Raw genomic sequence first — 21,000 nt, 5'->3', positions numbered from 1 at the left:
GATTGTGGGCTTATGTGAAAGACGATTTAGTGGGAGGTATAAAAATGAGAGGATTTGGTGGAAATTTGCTCTTTTTCAGGTTGGAGTTGGTGTGAGAAGGACCTCCAGGATGTAGTAGCTTGGAGTAGCCTGCCTGAGGTTTGGTAGGCCCGAGGAACACCTTAGAATGGAATGGAGCCCTCTAGGGGCTCTTCTTCTCAAGGGAGGAGGTCCGAGGCTGTGGCGTGGAAGACAGCTTTCCTCCCATTGAGGAAATGTCCAGAAGCTAAGGGTGGAGAAGAGATGCTTTCTCCCCTTGAAGAAATGGCCCAGAGAAAAGAGAAAAGGGGTCGTTCTGAGATGAGAAGTGCCCATGAAGAGCCTAGAGTGTGAAAGATACTGGGGAGACCTGCATGTGGCTGAAGTGGAGGAGTGGAGAAATCAGAGTGAAAAGTTGAGGGAAGAGGAAGTTGTAAGTAGATCCCAGGGGGAAACCTTATTTTCCGCAAATGTTTGAGTCTGGTGTTTAAAATGAAGAGAAATCTGGAGGGGTTGTATCTGTCCCTTGTGGTTTGGGGTGGGTTGAGATATGGAAGAGAAAGTGTACCTAATGGTGTGAAAATGGGAGAACTGTACTGTGAGGAATGTAATATTTATATTCCTGTAAAATGTTTGGAATGTGGATTTGTGAGATCTCGCTGATGTTCAAGGGACAGCTGAGTGACTGCGACTCTTATGATGTGGAGTACCCTATGGCAGGGGTTCTCAACCCAGTCCTCAGGACACACCTAAGCAGTGAAGTTTTCAGGATATTCACAGTGAATATGCATGAGATAGATTTGCATGCACTGGCTTCATTGTATGCAAATCTATCTCATGCATATTCAATGTGGATGTCCTAAAAACCTGACCAGCTAGGTATATCCTGAGGACTCGGTTGAGAACCGTTGCTCTACGGCATACTTTGGGGAAGATTTATTCTGACTGTTGGTATCCCATGAATTCTGAGCATTCAGCATTTATATGTCTACCTTACGCTATTCCTATGTGGCAGCCCCCCCCCCCCCCCCCCCGGTCTGGCCACCAGATGTCACCATCTCTGTAGTAGAACACTCTAGTAAGGAGCCATCCATCCATCCCTCTCAGTCCCTCCCACCTGGAGGGTCTGGATTGGATGCCTGAATATTATTTAGCCCAGCCATTTTAGAACTCTTTGGGATCAGTTTGAGGAAGCAGTTGGAGAGTAAGGATGTCTGATTGTTAAACTCTGGTGAGGCCTCCCAGCTTCAGAGAAATGGAGTTTCTGATAGAAGTGATACCTTATCATGCACTCCCTGCCAGAGAGACAGATTATTAATCCTGATACTCTTTTGCAGCGTAATGGCTCACAGGACCAAAGACCTGTGAGCCTTCTCTAAACACTAGGTGGGCAAGCACCAGTGATGGATCCTGCTGTGAGAGACAATGAAGGCAGAAGATGTATCCAGTTTAACCTTTAAAGAATTTTTTGGACTTCAGCAGTGAGGAGGTTTTTGTTACCCCTTCCCCACTGGGATTTCAGAGCAGAGAACTTGCCTGATCTCACTGACTTTTCCCCAAGAGAAGTCCCCCAGAAATAACAATAAACTGAAGATGGAAGAACTAGAGTGGGAGAATCCAACTGGATCTCTACTAGGGATGTGAATCATTTTTATAATGAATTGAAATATCGTACGATATTTCTTAATTCGTTATATATCGGTTAAAACGTGAAATGAACACTTTTTCCCCCGAATTTTCGTGAAAATCATTTTTCGGGTTAGTGCGCGCTAACTCCCATTAGTGCGCACTAACAAAAAACCATTTATTTTTGTTATTTTTTATTATTTTTTACTAAAAAAAATGCCGATCCGCGGGAAAGCGAAATTTTCTCGCGGCCAGACGAACTGAAAAGTGCAAATGATCAGGCACCCGATGCACATCCCTAATCTCCATGCACACAAACATAAAGGGACCAGAACAGGTGGGTATCCAAGGAAAACTAAGATAGGATTTTTGCTGTAAATTTGGGGACCCCTCCACTAGAATCCCTGGGACAGCCATTGAGAGAGTCAGTGAATTAAAATATCACCTTGGACTCTACCTAGAGGTCTGAATAAAGGACACCTACCTACAGAGGAAAATCATACATATACCTTCATTCAGATGTAAATTCACACTTCTGGACATTCATGCTGCACGTACTTCCCCTCTGTAGCTTTCTTCTGACTGCTTTCTTTCTCCTTCCACCTTGATACCAGTCCTTTTACCAAATCCCTGCCTTGACAGAAAGTAGGGTCTCACACCATGAGGTATCTTCAAACAAACAAACTTTTATTTCTGGGGTTTGCTGGCAGTCAAGTTCATAAAACTAATAAAAAGCACTGATATAATCAGGGATCACAGGTGTTCACAGCCAAGCTGTACCATTGGCAACAACACTAAAACAAATTATCAAATGGTTTTCACATCCACGCTATACTTACTTATTGCCTTGTGTAGGAGAACTATCTCAAAAGTACTCTTAAACTGTGACACACAGTCCTGTTATGGTTCACGTTCCTTCATCTACATAAACTCTTCAATATGTGAACTATGTTACTCACAGTCCTCTCAACATCAACATCAAATTCATTTACATAAGTACTTACTCATTAGACACAAAGAAACTCTCATCACCATAGGACATTATATATCCTTTCCATACTGCTTCCTGACGTCTCCTCCAGGTAATAGCAAGGAATTTCCTTAGTATCACAAGCTCTCATCCCTCTGAGATCACTTCCCTGTCAAGGTCTTCCACTGACTATAGGACCCAATGTCACTCCCCCTTCTTCAGAACCCAAGAATATTTCCCCCAATCTCAGGCCTTTCCTCTTGAGGGTGAAAGCCCCTGCAGAGCTGTTAGATTTGTGGACCCTTGGGCTGGCTGAGACGAGTGGTGATGCACTGTGGGGAGCCCACAGTGGATGTCGCAGCTGGGAGGCGGCGCTGAAGAGGTTGTCCTGGGAAGGCTTCACCACTGGAAGCCCAAAGTCCCCCCAGGAGGAGCCAGTAGGGATCCAGGCCTCTTGGACTTAGGTGAGATCCTCTGCGACCGAGGACCAGAAGAGAAGCCCTGAAGATGTAGTCAATGAAGCGGCTGAGCCCAGGAGGTCCGAAGAGACTTCACCCTTGGAAGCCCTCGGTCCCCCCGGGAGGAGCCCGTGAGGACCCGAGCTGCTGGGACTTAGGCGAGACCTCCAGGCGGGTGAAGAACAGGATACCTGAGGAAGACAAGAGGTCTGGAGCCGGAGTCCAGGCAGGGGTGGAGGCTGAAGCCGGAGTCAGTGGACGAGCCAAGGTCGGAAGCCAGAAGTCAGAAGCCGAAGACAAAGCCAGGGACGGAAGCTGAAGCCGGAGTCAGAGGACGAGCCAAGGTCGGAAGCCAGAAGTCAAAAGCCGAAGTCAAAGCCAGGGATGAAAGCTGAAGCTGAAGTCAGAGGACGAGCCAAGGTCGGAAGCCAGGACACAGAAGCAGGAGAAGTCCGAAGAGCAGCAACTAGTGACTCAAGAGAGTAAACCTCATTGCAAGGCAAGGGTTAGGCCAAGCTGCAGGGTTTAAATACCCTGCAGCGTCTGACGTCATCTGAGCGCTGTCCTCCCTCTTCCCGCGCTGGCCCCATTAAAAGTTCGAGCCCCCACGCGCGTGCGTGCCTAGGGAGCGGGGCCAAGCGCGTTGGGTCAGCAGTGTCTCCCTCGCGAAGGGAGAGCTGCGGCAGGAGCCAGGTTGGGCCTAGATGGCCGAAGAGAAGTTCCTGCAGCTCGGGCCGGCCCCGAGGTAGGTGGAGGGACCGGGGCACGGCCTGGGACCGTAACAAGAGCCTTCTCCTTGAGGAAAGAAACCGTGGGCACCCCACTCTCCTTGTGGGATTCAACTCCTCCCATCAAACTTTGAACACAGACTTTTATACTCTGAAAACATTCCCTCTCCAGGATCTTTTCCCCAATCTTCTTGAAGGACACACACAGTCGCAATTCTCTGAACATTCCCTCCATAGCTTTCCATTGGTTAACATACCCATATGTAGTTGTCATATGCTCTGCCATCTAGTGGTTGTTCAAGATAATTATTTTATAAACTTGGGTCCTTAATGATTGAATTTTCTTATATTCCTTCAGGCTCTATTCAGTTGCACATCCCTAGGAAATAACCATGAATTTCCCGCCACCCAAGCTCCTGCTTCTAGACCACACTCAAAATACCTAGTGCCCTGTTGGGGGGGGGGGGGAGGGCATCACACAAAAACTGAAGACAATTCAAAACTGGTCCCCAAATTGCTGTTATAAAATAGCCCAGGACTCAGTGTGTCAGAAAGTATGTATTTAACCCAATTTCACATATATCTCTACACGTACTGGAGAGAGGAATTCCAGGGGGCAAAAGTGGTACTTACACATGCTTATATTTATTTTAAGACGTTTGCATATAAGTTAGCCCAAACAAGTTACATCCTCAATCCAGCAGGCAAATTTGAGCACATACCAGGGCACTTACCCAGGAACTTTCAAAGAGAATTTAAGCATATAAATTTGTTTTGAATATGTGGGGCAAAGTCTGCATGTCAAAGTAAAATTGCACGCATGAGCACTGTACATGCGTACTTTAGGTGCAGAGGGCAGAAGTAATCCAAGCAATGGAGGTTGAGTGGGGTTTGGACTTATGTGCATACTTTTTTACTTTAAAAAGTATTTGCATAAATTCTCTCAGCAAAACTCTATGCACCACATGGCTGGAGTAATTGTGTGTGCACAGTTTGGATGGATGCGTGTCAGTCCGCAAAATAGAGGCAATCCATGTGCATATTTGCTGGGTAACTTATGCATGAAGTTACATAATGAGTTAATGACCCCTTAGAGGTCATTTTCAAAGACTGGAAAGGTCTGCGAGTACTTTTTTATCTGCATACTTTCAATTGGAAAATTCTTGGAACGTACACTCACAGACTCCCTCACACAATGTTAAACCTGCTCCTGGCAGGGCATAACTTGGGCACGTGGATTTGCAGGTATACTTTTTAAAACTGAATTAGGTGCATCAATCCAAACTCTGACCCACCCCCGGAATGCCTCTTTTTTTGCATGCACAAAAATACATGCAAAGTTGAGCTATGCACATATTTTTGCAAGAAAAGATCAGCAGATTTCCTAATGCATCATTTGTGCACATAAAACCACGGTCAATGATGGTAATCTTAAAATAAGCCTGTGTGTGGCCATGTCGGCACGTGAGCGAAGGTCTGCTGGAATTTTAAATAGTATGTGAGCTTGCACCACGTAAGTACAGTATGCTCCTAATTATAAGAGGTTACTCGACCACAGCTAGCACATGTATCTTCCATAGGACTTTGTCAGCTTTTACACGCGTATGTAAGATTTTAAAAACATGCTCATGCGAGGGACATTCCCAGTTTTCCAATTAGTCCACCAGTTTGTCCAGTTAATATTGAGATCTTTTAGGTCCTTCTAGTTCTTCATCTTGCACGCCACCCAATTGGCCTGTTCTATGAGCCCTAAAACTTGAGATCTGCAGACTTGCTCCTCATCAGGAACAGCAGTAAAATTATGCAGATATCTAGCCTACGCACACTGCGGTTTTAAAGTACAGAGTTACACCCGTGTTGACCCCCGCCCTGGAACACTCATGCCCCACCCCTTTTCTGTCCCCTTATTTTTCATGCGCGCACGGGTAACATATGTGCATAATTTGCAGCTTTTTAAAATCTGCGTTGCTCGCCTGGGGCCCCCATATGTGCAGATATGGTCATTTTTGTGCGAGCAACACTTTTAAAATCGACCTCTTAGCGCATAAATGGCTTTGAAAATTCAGCCCTGAATGCACATGTGTCACACAGTCATAAAAGTGCTTGTATGCTATGCTAATTAATGTTTAAGGGTACATTATTAAACTATCCATGGTCTTACAATCTCCATGGATAATTGTAACCTGTGGGGTTTACTGTAATAATGAAAGCAAATGTACACAGAAAAAAATGAACATTCCTGTGGGAAGGGGAGGAGAGGGAAGAGCAAGGTTGAGAAAAAAACATGGGTATATTTAATTTTCAAATATACGTACGACTTTTTGAGTGTGTATTTGGTCCATAACTATAGCAATTGCAAATTACATGGCTACTTTTCAAAGTCAAGCTACCTGAGTAGTTTGCAGTCTCTCTTTTGAAAGAAATTAGCTACAAGGGAAGGGAATACCAAAACACCCCTCTGCCTTGCAGCTAGACAACTTCATGAAAATTGCCCCCCTAGGACAGTTAATATTCTGCGAAAACCCGAACAGCTGCCGCTGTTTTCCACAATAACAGGGCTGAAAAGTATGGGATGAGCACAGAAGGTCCCCAGCCACTAAGAAGTCAAGTCTGAGATCAAATGGGGACTATGTGGCATGCAATGGGAAGTAAAGAAGGCAGGCGGGATGGGCCCATCGGTCCTTACCTGCTGTCACTCTCCACGTGTCTAGGAATCAAGCTTCAGGTCTTTAGTACTGTAGGCATCCTACCTAAAGCACTTTACTTAATGATTCTGTTGAGATTCTGAGCAGAGCCGTGGAAATGTTGCACTGATCATCTCTACCTGGTGGAAAAGGTATTTAAGTAAACAAATCATTATAGCCCATTATGAGACCGATTAGTGGTTTAATCAGAGTTCCAAGGGATCAACACCATTTACACAGCAGAGGAAGAGCCAGGCGCTCACTGAATATAAAATGCTGAAATTTCTGAAATATGTTACATTACAACCCTGAGCACAAAAACTGATGACTGTATGGGGGGGACAGGGGAGGAAAAGACGAATAAATAAGGAATAATCAAAGTAAAATAAACACCACAGCTCAGATCTTCTTATTGGTTGCATGCAGTACTTATATAAATAAACTGCTGCATAGCAGCTAGCCTGCATGATACATCTTCCGATGTGAGTAATGAAAAGAATAGTAATATAAGAGGAAGCATGGAAAGCGAGCCGAAGATTCAATATTAGGAAGAGGTAATGGAGAATCAATTAATTTTTAACTAGGTGCTGAAAATAGAGAGCTGCCGAGTGTCAAATTTCAGAAGGCAGGCAATTCTAGTAACGTGGTGAAAGAATGGGGGGAGGGCTAAGGTGAAATGCTGATTTCGGAATGATGAGGATGAATACCTGCTGGGATTCAAAGGTCCTCCTTTGGACTCGGCATGGCAAGTCAATTAATAGCATGAGAAAAAAGGTTAAGAGGTGCTTTCTTTAAAAATAGTATCAAGACGAGATTATAAAAATTAAAGGAACGTGCCCCGGGGCATCAATCTAGCAGATAAAGGGTAATAATTTTGTAACATCGCGGACATGCTAACAGAGTATTTCATGTTCATTTATTAAAACTTTATAACCTGCTTGTAAAACAAGTTATCCAAGCGATGGTACAAAATCTAAAACAATTATAAACTTCAAATAACATAAAATAACTCCAGTATAGTGTTTCTATAAATCTCTAAAGGTCAAGTTAGCTGGATATCTTTTGAAATTTAGGACAAGTTGTTGGAGCTGAAATGAATTTTGATGACGTGAGTCTGGGATATGACGGGGATCATCGATGTCATGGGCAAAAATCTCCAAAAACGTCTCTTCAATATCATCCCTGAAAATCCTCACCTTTTACTGTTTACTGGCACAAAAAGTGAAAATCAGAAAACCAGTCCGTCAAGACTGGTTTGCATGTCCTTCGAGATCTGGATTACAGGGTCTCAATAGCAAAACTCTTCAAAATTCTCCAAAAATCCAATCTCCTTAAGACTCTTCTCAAAACTCACTCCTTTCCACTGCCTCTTGGTCAGTTTTCTGTAACAGAAGTACAAACCCCTTTAGATCACGCAGCCTTGGGAGCAGATAGACCTTGTACTCATGCTCAGGGGGGAAAAAGGCAGGATATAAACAAGGGGAGGACCCCAAAAATGCAAAACACTAAGAAGAATGCTGAAAACAGGGCACAATAATACTAGCAGGTGCTACATATTCATTTTTAGATTTAACTAACACCTCAAAACAAGTTACATCCAGGAACAGTAAGTATTTCCTTGTTACCAGAGGGCATATAATCTAAGGCCCTCATTTACAGTGAAAATGCACTGTATTTAAAACACTGTGCATTCTTTTTTCCTGGTTCTGCGATTACACTAAAGAATTGATGCATTTTTTTTACCATCTCCGGGCACAGGCTCCATCCCCAACTCCCCCAGTCCTTCCTCTTTGACAAACTATTGCACACAGCAGTGGCCTTCCCTGGTCCACTCTCATGATTCTCCCTGGTCTTACCAAACTTGCCCTGGTGGTCGAGTGGGGGCCCGGAGTAGCCCCTAGGTTCCAAACCTGGAGGCAGGAATTTTCCAACATGGTGCCGGCTGGCTCACAGCTAGCTTATTCCCCTTCATATTGTAGGGGCAGTCAATGCCATTTTGGAAAATGGTCATCACCGGATCTGGAGACCAGTGGGTGCTCTGGGTCCCCACTAGACTACCAGGGCAGCTTGGTTAAGTCCATGACAGGTCAGGAAAGCGGGAAGGGAAGACTCTGTAGGGGCATTTTTTTTTCAAAAGGGAGAGGTTGGGAGTTCATGGTGGGGGCCTCCATCTGGAGGTTGTAAAATAGAATTTTTTTTTGGTAATTTGAGCTGACTCCAGAGGTGGGATTAGGGGAGATAGGGGGCCTACAAAGACCGCTGGCATCTTATCCACACTTGGGGGGGTGGGGGGGAGGTGTTACTTCGGGCCAATTAGCCCCTCTAAGGAATGGCCCCAGGAGCATCAGAATGAGTGGTAGTGCTCTGATGCTCCCCAGGGAAGGTAGCTACAACTCTTCAATTATAGCTAACTTTGAATCAAATAAAGTGCCCTGCAATTGTTGAGGCAAGCCAGGTTATTTGATTTGCATGTATTGGGCCAGTAACGAGCCAGTAAATATATGTTATTTAGCACAATAGCAGACTTGTACTCCTGGGGGCAGAATAGCATGCAGTAATTTAAATGCTATTCATTATCACTGAGTTTGACCATTTGTAAATGGAAAATTATTTTAAGGAGAACTACTTTTTTTGTGTGTACATTGATTTTTGCTAAGGCAGGGCCAAATAGTGTGCTGTGATTTGCAGCTTCCTGGTTAACTACGATTTGTAATCCTGTAAACCTGGGCAGAATCGCGTGCACCCCTGCCACTTAACAGCCACTGCTGCCGCAGCTGAACTACTCTGCACCTCCCCATATTCCCTGACTGCTGCTGATACTGCAGGCACAGTGCAGCCTTCCTGCTGGGCGGGTGGACATAAGAGAATTCCATGGGGACCAGAGGAACCTAAAAAGCTAGGATGAACAGACTTTCAATGCGAGTGGGTTCAAAAAAGGTTTGGATAAGTTCTAGGAGGAGAAGCCCATTAACGGCTATTAATCAAGTTTACTTAGGGAACAGCCACTGCTATTAATTGCATCAGTAGCAATGGGATCCTCTTAGTGTTTGGGTAATTGCCAGGTTCTTGAGGCCTGGATTGGCCTCTGTTGGAAGCAGGATGCTGGGCTTGATGGACCCTTGGTCTGATCCAGCATGGCAATTTCTTATGTTCTTATGTGCTGACTTCAGTAACTGTGTTGTAAGTTTATTGCATATTAGGAGGCAATTAGGAAATGTCATTGTTAGTTACAGGTAGAAATGCCTGAAGCTCTGCAGGTGGTTAGCTGGGACACTCCAGAGGAGAGGTCCCTGTGCCTAGAAAGAAAAATCTATGCTGGGGGGAAACTCCTTGGTGAAAGGCTGGAAGGGCCAGTCTGTAACAGGGTCAGGTATTATATGCCAGTACCCTCCAGAGACTATGCTTGAGCACTGCCACAAGTGAATCACTCGTGGAACAGCCACTACCAGCTGGACTGAACCAGCATCTCTAGGGCTATGGGAGAATACAGTTCTGAGAAACCAAAAGTGCCCTGTATTAGGGAGAGAAACAGAAGAGAGACTGTGAGCAGCATTCCTGCTTTTTGTGAATTGTGCATAGTATACAAAATACATTGCATTGGCCCCATTTTGCTTGAATCAGTTGTGTTATTGTTACCTGCCACCATTCAGCCCAGGGTCTCAGGGGCAGGACAGAGAAACGCGTAACAGATTTTTAGAGGAGATTTTTATTTCCCTCTTGCTCTGATATCCCTCAGAAGCGTTGAGATCGTGGCTCGTCATGCTGTGCTTCAGAATGGAACAGCTACCGTACTCAGTTGAACATTGCCAACAGATTCTTCCTTTACCTCCCTCCCTCAAAATTTTCAGAAAAATGCCACTTTTGGAGAGAAGATGGTGCCCTGCAAAGACACACGCGTTTTCCAACACAGACACATATGCAGACACGTACACAGATGCATATACTCATCAGCGTGCCAGAAATATGTCTGACTTTATTAAAAATGCTATCAATCTTGCAGAAGCTATCCTTACTGCCAAAAATATGTCATAGAAAAATCTTATTGAAAGTCCCATATACAGTCTGAAAAATATCAGAAGTTAATCAAAAAGTGGCATAACACAACCATTAGAGAAAAAATTTCGAAGGACTGTTAGACTGTTGCCACGATCATGCTTCAACCCTACACTACTTGATGGCGTCGCAAGAGATAGGTAAAAATAGATAAAAAGAATTGAAGTAAATTGAAACAAATCCGATAAAAACAAATTTTAAAATTACTTCATTTCTTTTATCTATTTTTATCTGTCTCTTGACTGATCGGTATCATATAGGTTATGAGGGGGAGGAAGGAAAGATGAAATCAAAGTTGCTAACAGATGGGCTGTTGTTACCTGCATAAATGAGGCAGCGTTACTTGAGATTATGGCTCTGCAAGGTATTAGTGGTAATGAAAGAGTTTTGTTTGCAGAGAAACGGGGACTGATTATTTAATATCTAAGAAAAAGGATAATTGTTATTCTCCTCAGACAGGCCAGCATTTAATACCAAAACTTAAAAATGAACGCAGTTAGGTGAGTTATATTTTTCCATCTTTTAATGTTTTTAGTGTTTTAGTTGTATTGTCTTATGTTTGTCTATGTTCAATGATTTTCACTATTTATGTTTTTATTGACTATGAATGTTTATCTGAAAACCACAGAGAAAATCTGATATTTATTTAATTTATTTAATTTATTTATTTATTTATTTAGAGGCTTTTATATACCGATGAACGTTGGGAACATCTCATCGGTTCACATTGAACAAAAAGTGCAGCTAAACAAGCTTTACAGAGAACAATGAACAATGCGCATAAAGTTGAACAATAAAGGGGAGGTAAATAAACTACAGGGGGGCAAAAACAACTAGGGTGAACTGTAATTTGAACTGAACATGTTACAAAAGAAATAAAATGTGGGAAACTTAAAAATTAAATATAATTAATGAAATAACGGTAGAAAATCACATAAGGAAGAATAGCAGAGTTCAGAGGGGAGAAGTAGGTAGTTAAGTGTAGGCTTGTCTAAAAAGGGAAGGGCAATGTACCCATGTACCCACCCTACTCAGAGAGGTAATTTTATCCCATAGTAAAAAAAGAGTATTAATTTTCCTTGACACAGAATAATTTAAGGTTGTAGTGGCTGTATTTATTTATTTATTTAGAATGGATATATCACATATCACCCATGTACTTTGTTTTGCTTGCTTGAAAGCAGGAGCAAAAATATTCACAGGAAAGCACATCCAGGGCTTTCAAAATGAAATCCTCACCTGGATTCTCCCTCCCTGACCTAATTCTAAGCCCCCTTTTTTTTTTACTATGGGATAAAATTACCTCTCTGAGAAGGGTGGGTACATGGATATATTGCCCTTCCCTTTTTAGACAAACCTACACTTAACTACCTACTTCTCCCCTCTGAACTCTGCTATTCTACCTTATGTGATTTTCTACCGTTATTTCATTAATTATATTTAATTTTTATGTTTATTGAATAAGGGTATTATCTAGGGATGTGAATCGTTTTTTGACGATTTAAAATATCGTCCGATATATTTTAAATCATAAAAAATATCGTTAGAGGCGCGATACAATAGGAATTACCCAAATTTATCATCAAAAATCGTAAATCGGGGGAGGGGGGAGGGGAAGGGGGAGGGCGGGAAAACCGGCACACTAAAACAACCCTAAAACCCACCCCGACCCTTTAAAATAAATCCCCCACCCTCCCGAACCCCCCCCCCCAAATGTTTTAAATTACCTGGGGTCCAGTGGGGGGGTCCCGGTGTGATCTTCCACTCTCGGGCCATGGCTGCGTTAATAGAGAGCTATGCTGGATATGCGGCATGGGAGAAAGACTGATACATCACGCATATCCAGCATAGCTCTCTGCTTCAACGGCAGGGAGAAAGTCTCATAACTTTCAATGCATATTCAGCATAACTTTCAATGCATATTCAGCATAACTCTCTGCTTCAACGGCAGGGGAGAAAGTCAGATGCTTCACTTTCAATGCATATCCAGCATAACTCTGCTTCAACGGCAGGGGGAATGAAGAAAAGTAGATCTATATACAGAAAAAACCCAACAAGGTCTGAATTATTTAGTCTTGGTAAACAAATAAACATGGGTATAGCTTGCTTATTGCGGCGGTTACTACCCCTAACTAATTAAGCTAGATATTTCACTTAGAGGCAGTTCCAACACTGCTCTCTACATTAATGGTGGGAGTAGAAGGGAAATAGAATCAAAAGATTACTAAGAGCCAAGAGTAACAGATAAGGTCCATCAGGTCTAGAGGACGTGTATAAAGAGGAGGCAGCAAAACACTACATGGAGCGGCAGTAGCCACAGAGACATTCACGGAGCGGGATGCCAGTGGCCAGTGGTTGGTGTTCCACCTTCACGGAGCGGAAGGATGGAGGGCTGCCATCTCCAAATTAAAAAAAAACAAAACCCAGGGGAGGGTAAGAGTATGTAAAATTAACGGAGAGTTCAAAGGCTATAGGTATTACCAATTATTAGGCTTATTCAATATTTGTTGATAGTTAATGTGGCTTTCAATGCATACTTCACTTTCAATGCATATACAGCATAGCTCTCTGCTTCAACAGCAGGGGAGAAGAAAAACATACTTCATGCATATCCAGCATAGCTCTCTGCTTCAATGGCAGGGGAGAAGTAAAACTAATACTTCACGCATATCCAGCATAGCTCTCTGCTTCAACGGCAAGAGAGAAGAAAAACTAATACTTCATGCATATCCAGCATAGCTCTCTGCTTCAACGGCAGGGGAGAAGAAAAACAACCAATAAGGGCTGAATAACATAGTCTAGGTAAACAAATAAGTATGGGTGTAGCTTGCTTATTGTGGCGGTTACTACCCCTAACTAATCAAGCTTGATATTTCACTTGGATGCAGCTCCATCACTGCTCTCTACATTAATGGTGGGGGTGAAAGGGAAATAGAACCAAAGGTTACTAAGAGCCAAGAGAAACAGATAAGTATGAGAAAAAAGAAGTGTGAAGCTTGCTGGGTAGACTGGATGGGCCGATTGGTCTTCTTCTGCCGTCATTTCTATGTTTCTATAATAATTTTGTATCATCCACAAATTTGATAACCTCACTCGTCATATTCCTTTCCAGATCATTTATATATATATTGAAAAGCACCGGTCCAAGTACAGATCCCTGAGGCACTCCACTGTTTACCCTTTTCCACTGAGAAAATTGACCATTTAATCCTACTATCTGTTTCCTGTCTTTTAACCAGTTTGTAATCCACGAAAGGACATCGCCTCCTATCTCATGACTTTTTAGTTTTCTTAGAAGCCTCACATGAGGGACTTTGTCAAACACCTTCTGAAAATTCAAATACCTACCAGTTCACCTTTATCCACATGTTTTATCCTTTTATGTTGCTCGAGACGACATAATAAATACCTCAAGGAGAAGTGGGAGGTCTTGAGAGTCCAATAGGTGCCTCGGGGAGTAAAAAGACAGCGTTTGCGGCCGTGGATGGGGTTAGATGTTGGAATAGGGATCCGAGAAGGGAGGGTTACATCCGCACCCTTCACTGCATCACGTGATCTCCCTGATTGATTTTTAATAAGAAAGTATCTCTCGCCTATAAATCAAAGGATGAGCTAGGGATGGGTGGGAGGGAAAGACAGACATTAGAATTAACTCCTTCTGGTTTGATTATTATGTCATACAAACACAAACTCTAAAGAATATTCCCATTTCACCTCTCTCCAAACTTTTTTAAGTCCTAAGATTTCCCAAAGCTGTACTCACCATTCCTCTTCTGCCACCAGCAAGATGATCTTCTCTTAATTCTAACACTGAATCGTTCACTGTGATCTCTGGAGTCCTCTACTGCAAGGGGTGCGGGCCTCTGGAAGCTGGGGCTGTGGCGTTTGAAGCCTGATTCATTCACATGACCTCTGGAGTCCTTTCCCAGGGGATGCTGTGAGCAGTATGTAGATGAGTCTTCCAATCCTCTTCTACAGCAAGGGATGTGGGGCCTCTGGAAGCTGAGGCTGTGGAGTTTGAACCTGGATCACTTGCTGTGACTTCTGGAGTCCTCTCCCAGGGGATTCTGGGAACAGAATGTAGATGAGCCTTCTGGTCTTCTTCTACTGCAATGGGTGTGGGGCCTCTGGAACCTGGGGCTGTGGAGTTTAAAGCCTGGATCACTTGCTGTGACTTCTGGAGTCCTCTCCCAGGGGATTCTGGGAACAGAATGCAGATAAGCCTTCCAGTCTTCTACTACAAGGGATGTGGGGCCTCTGGAAGCTGGGGCTGTGGAATTCAAAGCCTGGATTGCTCACTGTAATCTGGTGTGGGGACTGTTTCAGAAGACTTATGAGGAGAGGCAAAGGAAACTTGTAGGAAACCTGTAGGAAAGGATTTGCAGGGGAGATATGAGACAGGTATTAATGATGAACAAACATCAAACCTTTTCCATTGGAAAGGAAACAGTAGAACTAGGGGTCCCAATATGAAACTCTAGGGGGGTGACTCAGAACCAATATCAGGAAATATTTCTTCACAGAGAGGGTGGTGGATGCCTTGAATGCCCTCAAAGAAAAGGGCAGCCTTAGAGATTAACACATATATAAGTAGCTGCCTTACTCTCAGAGGGAGAGTGAGAAAGAGCAAAGACTGGCCAGGGAGACAGTGAAGAGGCAGGAGAACTACAAAATGTTGCCAGATATTAAAAGGGTTTTGTAGCCATTGCTGTGAAGATCCCCATAGGATGGATTAAGAGACTGAGGCGCAGTAGGGAAGGGGATGCTGGCTACAATTCTCACCCATTTTAACCTTGGACTATTCCCCCCAAAAATATTCAGTTCTGGTTACGCCCTTGTCCCATCAAATAAAATTGGGTCTTATTGCATAAAGCTATGCAGCCCATTTCATTGAAGAGCTAAAATCTAATGGGTGAATTCTAAAAGCCCTACATGCGCCAACGCTGGGAGATATGTGCGTATATCACCACAGGCACACCACGTGAATTTTAAGAGGTGCACGGGTATGTGTGTATCACCCGATATGCGAGTACATTTTTTTTTTGTAAAAGGGGCAGGGCATGGCCATGGTCTGGGCTTGGTCTAGGTGTGACATGGGCATTCCAGGAAATATGAATGAAACCACCGTGAGAGTATTTTCATACAACAGGTCCTTATCCACATAACTTTACTTTTGCTATGGACGACATTTAAGTCATGAAACAAAAAAAACTGGGCTAGTCAGCAGGGTTTTAAGGGTTGGAGCTAATAGGGTAAAAGGGAGGAAAGTTAGCCAGGGGGTTTAGGAAGTTCTCTCCTTTACTGGGACGAACTGGGAACAAACTGGGGAAACAGGTAATTGCGTTGGCTCATGTATCCACTAAAATCCCCCTCCTCCCCACTTAAACGTCGAGATGGCATTTGCATGCAGATGCACGCATCAACGTAAAATTGTGTTCGCATGAACATGCATATAGCCGATTTTATACCATGCGCACATATACAGGGTATATTATAAAATTGCCGTGTCCTTGTGCATGGATTGGAAAATGCATGTACATGTGCTCCCGCACACATGTCTTAAAATTCACCTTTAAGGATCATATCACCTTAGCTCTGCAAGTATTACATTACACTGGCTTCAAGCAGCTTTCTGTTCTCAATTTGAAATGTTCAGCCCAAGTACTTCATGATGTAGGTACCTCTCATCCAGAGAATAAACTGGCACTGTATAGTATTTCTCAATGAGATCTCTGCAATCTGCACAGGATGCTATTCTTAAATTTTCTAAAAGAGTGGAGATTTTTCTACTGTAGGTCCACAGCTTTGGGATGGCCTCTCTAAAAATGGAATGCACTTCAGATGAGCTTTGTTTAATTATGGATTTTAAGCTTTTAAGCTAAAAGTAAAAAGTTTATTGTTTGTGGAGACATTTCTTTGGTAATCTATTTTGTAGCAGCGGCGTATTATTTTTTAATCTATTGTTTTACATCTACTTTTAGAGTTACTTTATGTGTGTTTATGTGATTTTATTGTTATTTATTTGTTTTCTTTGCTTTACTTTCTGCTGAGCATGACATTGTTTTTAGCAGCAGAATATAAAAATTGTAATGAATAAATAGTATGATGTGGATGCTGGACAACTATTTGATCTTCAAGAAAAGAGTAAAAGCTCTACTGTTTCAACAGGTTCTTTCTTTATGCTTTAACTATATCACTTTTTGCAGTTTTGAGCCTTTGGAAGTTACATTTCTGTGTTGTCTATTTATGTTTTCTTAGGATGTGATGTTGGGATGCTCTTCTGAAGTCAGGTTGTCCTTTTTCAATTGATTTCTATTGTGTCTTATTAGCATGTAATGCTCAAAGTGAGGAAAAAGTAAAGTTCAATGTTAATTTAAGATATACATAAAAATAGTTAATTTACAATATGTATAAAAATAAGAGTAACTGAATTAATACCCTCTCACAAAATAAGCACAAATTGCAAACAAGTGCAAAATGGGAACAGAACATAAAATGAATGACAAGTCATATAAATCTACAATAAAGCCATCAGAAACATATTTATATATATATATATATCTATAAATAATAGATTTATAGATATATATAAACATATATATTCAAATAAACATTACATATATATATATATATATATATATATAATGGACTTTCTATTTGTTACCATTAAGCCCTGAGTGAACCCTTGGGGGACGATGCAATTAAAACACACAGAAAGCAGGTGCTGAGTGTTCAGCGCCCGCTTTCCTAACACCCCCCATGTACCCCTCCTGGGGGTGCCATGCTATATTCTAAGGGGTCTCACTGTCCAGGAGGCACTAGAGTCGATTACGCGCCCCTAGTGCCTCCTTGAGAGTATGCACCTGGAAGAGGCCGCTGTCCACAGCCATCTGCCATTAAAGAAAATGGACGCTGAATTTATCAGTCTGTTTTCCTAATCGGTGCACAGCCACGGGTTCAGAAAACAGATGCTGGTAAATTGAGCATCCATTTCCCGAACCTGACCGCCGGCACATTTTTTAACTTTTTTTTTTTAATTTTTCATTCCTCCAACTTAATATTGCTAGGGTTTTAAGTTGGAGGACATACAGAAAGCTGTATTTTCTGCTTTTCTGTACAACGTTTGGGAGGGCTCAGAAATTAATGCCTGTTCTAGGCAGGCGTTGAATTCTAAGCACAAAAATGTATGTATTAAACACGCATTTATTTTTGAATTTTTGGTGAGTAACTAATAGCCTCATCATGCTTGTGCATGTGATGAGCACTATTAGTTTCGTCGTGCGTTGGACACGAGTTGTGGAGGCACTAATCCCCTTATTGCATAAGGGGATTAGGTTGCGCCTACACAACCCGTGTCCAACTTCAGGTTAAACAGTGTGCACGGCTGAGTACACTGTATTGCATCGGCCCCTTGGTTAGTGAATGGGGGAGGTTAACATTCAAATGCAGCCCCTCTCTTTGAGCTGCTGGAATGGTGGTCTCCCTGGGAAGGTTTATCAAGCAGCTCTCTCCAGAGAGAGAGACTGTAAGCACTCCCTTATGATTTGCTAGCAGTTAGGAGGTATTGGGGTGCTTTTTCTGAGTTGGTTTTTCAAGCCCAGTCAGAGGACTCAGGCACATCCTGCCTGGGCATCATGATCAGGATGGGAAGTTATGCCTTTCAGTCCATTCACTGGCTGGTTGGGATTTCCCTCTGGGTTGATTTTTTGGGTTGTGGCACTTTTTCGTAGTAGAAGCCTTGTTAGACTCTGGGTACCACCTGGATTTAGGGCACAGGGAACCCTGTGTCTGGGGCTGCCCGGGTTAGGGAAGACCTGCCCCTCCATATAGATCCCCCTGATACACACTAGACGACCGAACAACCTTCATGAACAATGGATCTCTATACTACCTTTAAGTACTTAATAAGAGCTACCCCTGATTCATCAATTGTTTATACTCTTTGTTTACTGCCTTCTTAAGCCTTTCTTTCCGGCTGTCTATGCTTCCAAGTTTACTATCCTTGTTGAATGTAACTTTGCTCTTCCTGTTCAAACGCTTGTTTTTTGTTACAGTTCCCCAATTCGATGTAAACCGATCTGATATGGTCATTTAACCATGAAGGTCGGTATAGAAAAGTGTTAAATAAATAAATAAATAAATAAATAAATAGTGTGACCTGCTGCAAGGAGGAACTCTGGTGTTAATTTCTGTTTGAGGGAAAAGAACTTCAGTTTGAGATCCAGAAGGACGATTTTTGGCTGACCCTTCCTTCCTGCATTGGAGCAGGGTGAGTTGCCTGTTTCCAGGGGATCCCTCCCATCTGGGATCCAGGAAAAAGAGAGAACCCAAAGAATAAACGAAGAGCACCTAACTGTGAGTAAAACCAAAACTGAGACCATTGAGGACACACATCAGGAGTCTTCAACCTCTGGGGATAGAGAGGGATTTAACTCTGTACAATCACGGTGTTTACCAGTTTTTACCAGTTTGGAAGGGGCTTTTCTGCCCAGCTAAAGGATTACCCTTCTCACCTGGGGACTCCACTTAGCCAAGAGTGGAAATTTCCCTGGTCCTGGGATTGAAAATCATGCACAGCTGGAGGGAAAGACTGTAAGAGAAAGAAAAGACATTTGTGGTGCCGAGGATTTTGTTATTATCCGCATTCTGCAGCCTGAGTACCAAAACGTAAGGATTTTAATTTGGACACTAACTCAGTGACTCCAGCGTGGCTTTTGGGCATGAACTGCACACACATAGAAGTGAATATTAAAAGCCTGACGAGCGCATCAATCGGGGGATGCATGAATAAGTCAGGCTCGCGCGCCCTGACTGTATTTTAAAAAGCTCCCAGGTGCACGCGTAAATGCCGCATGTGCACATCTGAAACGTTTTCAGAAAGGGTGGGGCTTGGGTGTGGTCTGGGCATTTGGGGGCCTAAACCTAAGATGTGCGCGTAAATACTTACGTAATCCAGTGTGCACCGAGGCCCCCCTGCCATGAAACTTTACTTTTGCTATGGATGCCGTGTAAGTTAAAATTTAAAGAAAACAAGGCAGACCTGTGGGGGTTTTAAGGGTTAGGGCTATCCAGGGGAAGAAAATGCTATCAATCCAGGGGGGATAGGAAGACCTATCTCTTAACTGGGTGAGCTGTGGATGAACTGGTTCAACTGGGAATGGTGTAGGCACTCGCCCCTTTTAAAATCCCCGATTTACACAGTAGAAGCGGGATTTGTGCACACATGTGCTTGTGCAAGCAAGTGGCCAGGCTATTTTATAACTTGCATGCCTATGCACAAGTATGTTATAAAATGGGCGTAGCCGGGTGCAGGCTGATGTATGCGCAAAAATGTGCGCCCGCATGCCAGTTTGAAAGTTACCGTCCCAGTGAATAGGAGAGACCCCTCCCCAGGGGCAAAGAGAGATGGGAGTCCAAGTCACCCTACCACTCCGGGCACTGAATGAGACCTTCTTTTCCCCCACTTAAAAAGGATCCGGGCTCTGGTTGACAGAGAGCATGAAAGGGCTAACCTGAGGTTCCAGCCCCGAAGAGTAGCACAATCTTTTATGGTCCCATCGGAGTGCAGTCCACCTCCGAGGATGGGGTTACATATATAGTAGCCAGTAATACATATACAGAAATATATATGTAGCTGTTCTAGCTGATGTTTTCATTGTAGCCCCAAAAATATATCTATAGATTTATATGAATGAAGCAAGTCATAAATCTAAGTATTATGGGGAGGGGGACCAAAGGGGTCATGGGTTTGCCTGACTGGAGGTCAGCTGGTGTCCAGGGCATGTAGCACAATAATTGCACACTCGGTGGTATATGCCGGAAGTGGACAGATTAAGGTATTCCTGTTCTACAAGTTCCCCTGAATGGGGTAGAGTGGACCAACTGTAACAGATCAACCTAAGTAATAAACAGACCAGAATGATTGCCCCCATTGGAACACTTCTCGTGACAAGAGGCTGTCCTTTAACTCAAAGTAAGGTTCCTGAAGGTTCCTCTTATAATCTCCTGTCCCTTACAGTGATGCTAAGACCCTTCAGGGTAGTGGGTACATCCAAGGTGGCCTCTATTCTGAGAGGGACCTGCAGGGAGCTTCTCCCTCAAAGGGAAAGGCCTGATGAGGAGAGGTGCTTCTCCTCAAGGGGAAGCAAACAGGGGACCCCAACCTGCGTCCCAAAGGTAGAGGAGAGTTTGTAGATCCCACAGTCAGTGGCGAGAAAATGGGATGAGGAAGCCTTAGGGGTGAATGCCGGGGCACCAGGGAAATCCCTTGCCAGTTGCCATGGCTTGGATGGGCGCTGAGAAGAGATTCTGAGCCATTACGGTTTTCCTTTTATTACTGACGAGAATTAGCATGTGTCCAGTGAGTGAGTATTGATGCATCTTACCTGGTGTATTTCCTGTTAAGACCGGGAGAACCATGGTCTACTAATAAATGGGAAAACCAGTGTCTGACCTGCAAGGAA

The sequence above is a fragment of the Rhinatrema bivittatum genome, chromosome 1 (genome assembly GCF_901001135.1).
Source record: "Rhinatrema bivittatum chromosome 1, aRhiBiv1.1, whole genome shotgun sequence".
Classification (NCBI taxonomy): domain Eukaryota; kingdom Metazoa; phylum Chordata; class Amphibia; order Gymnophiona; family Rhinatrematidae; genus Rhinatrema; species Rhinatrema bivittatum.
This window is presented reverse-complemented; position numbering follows the sequence as displayed.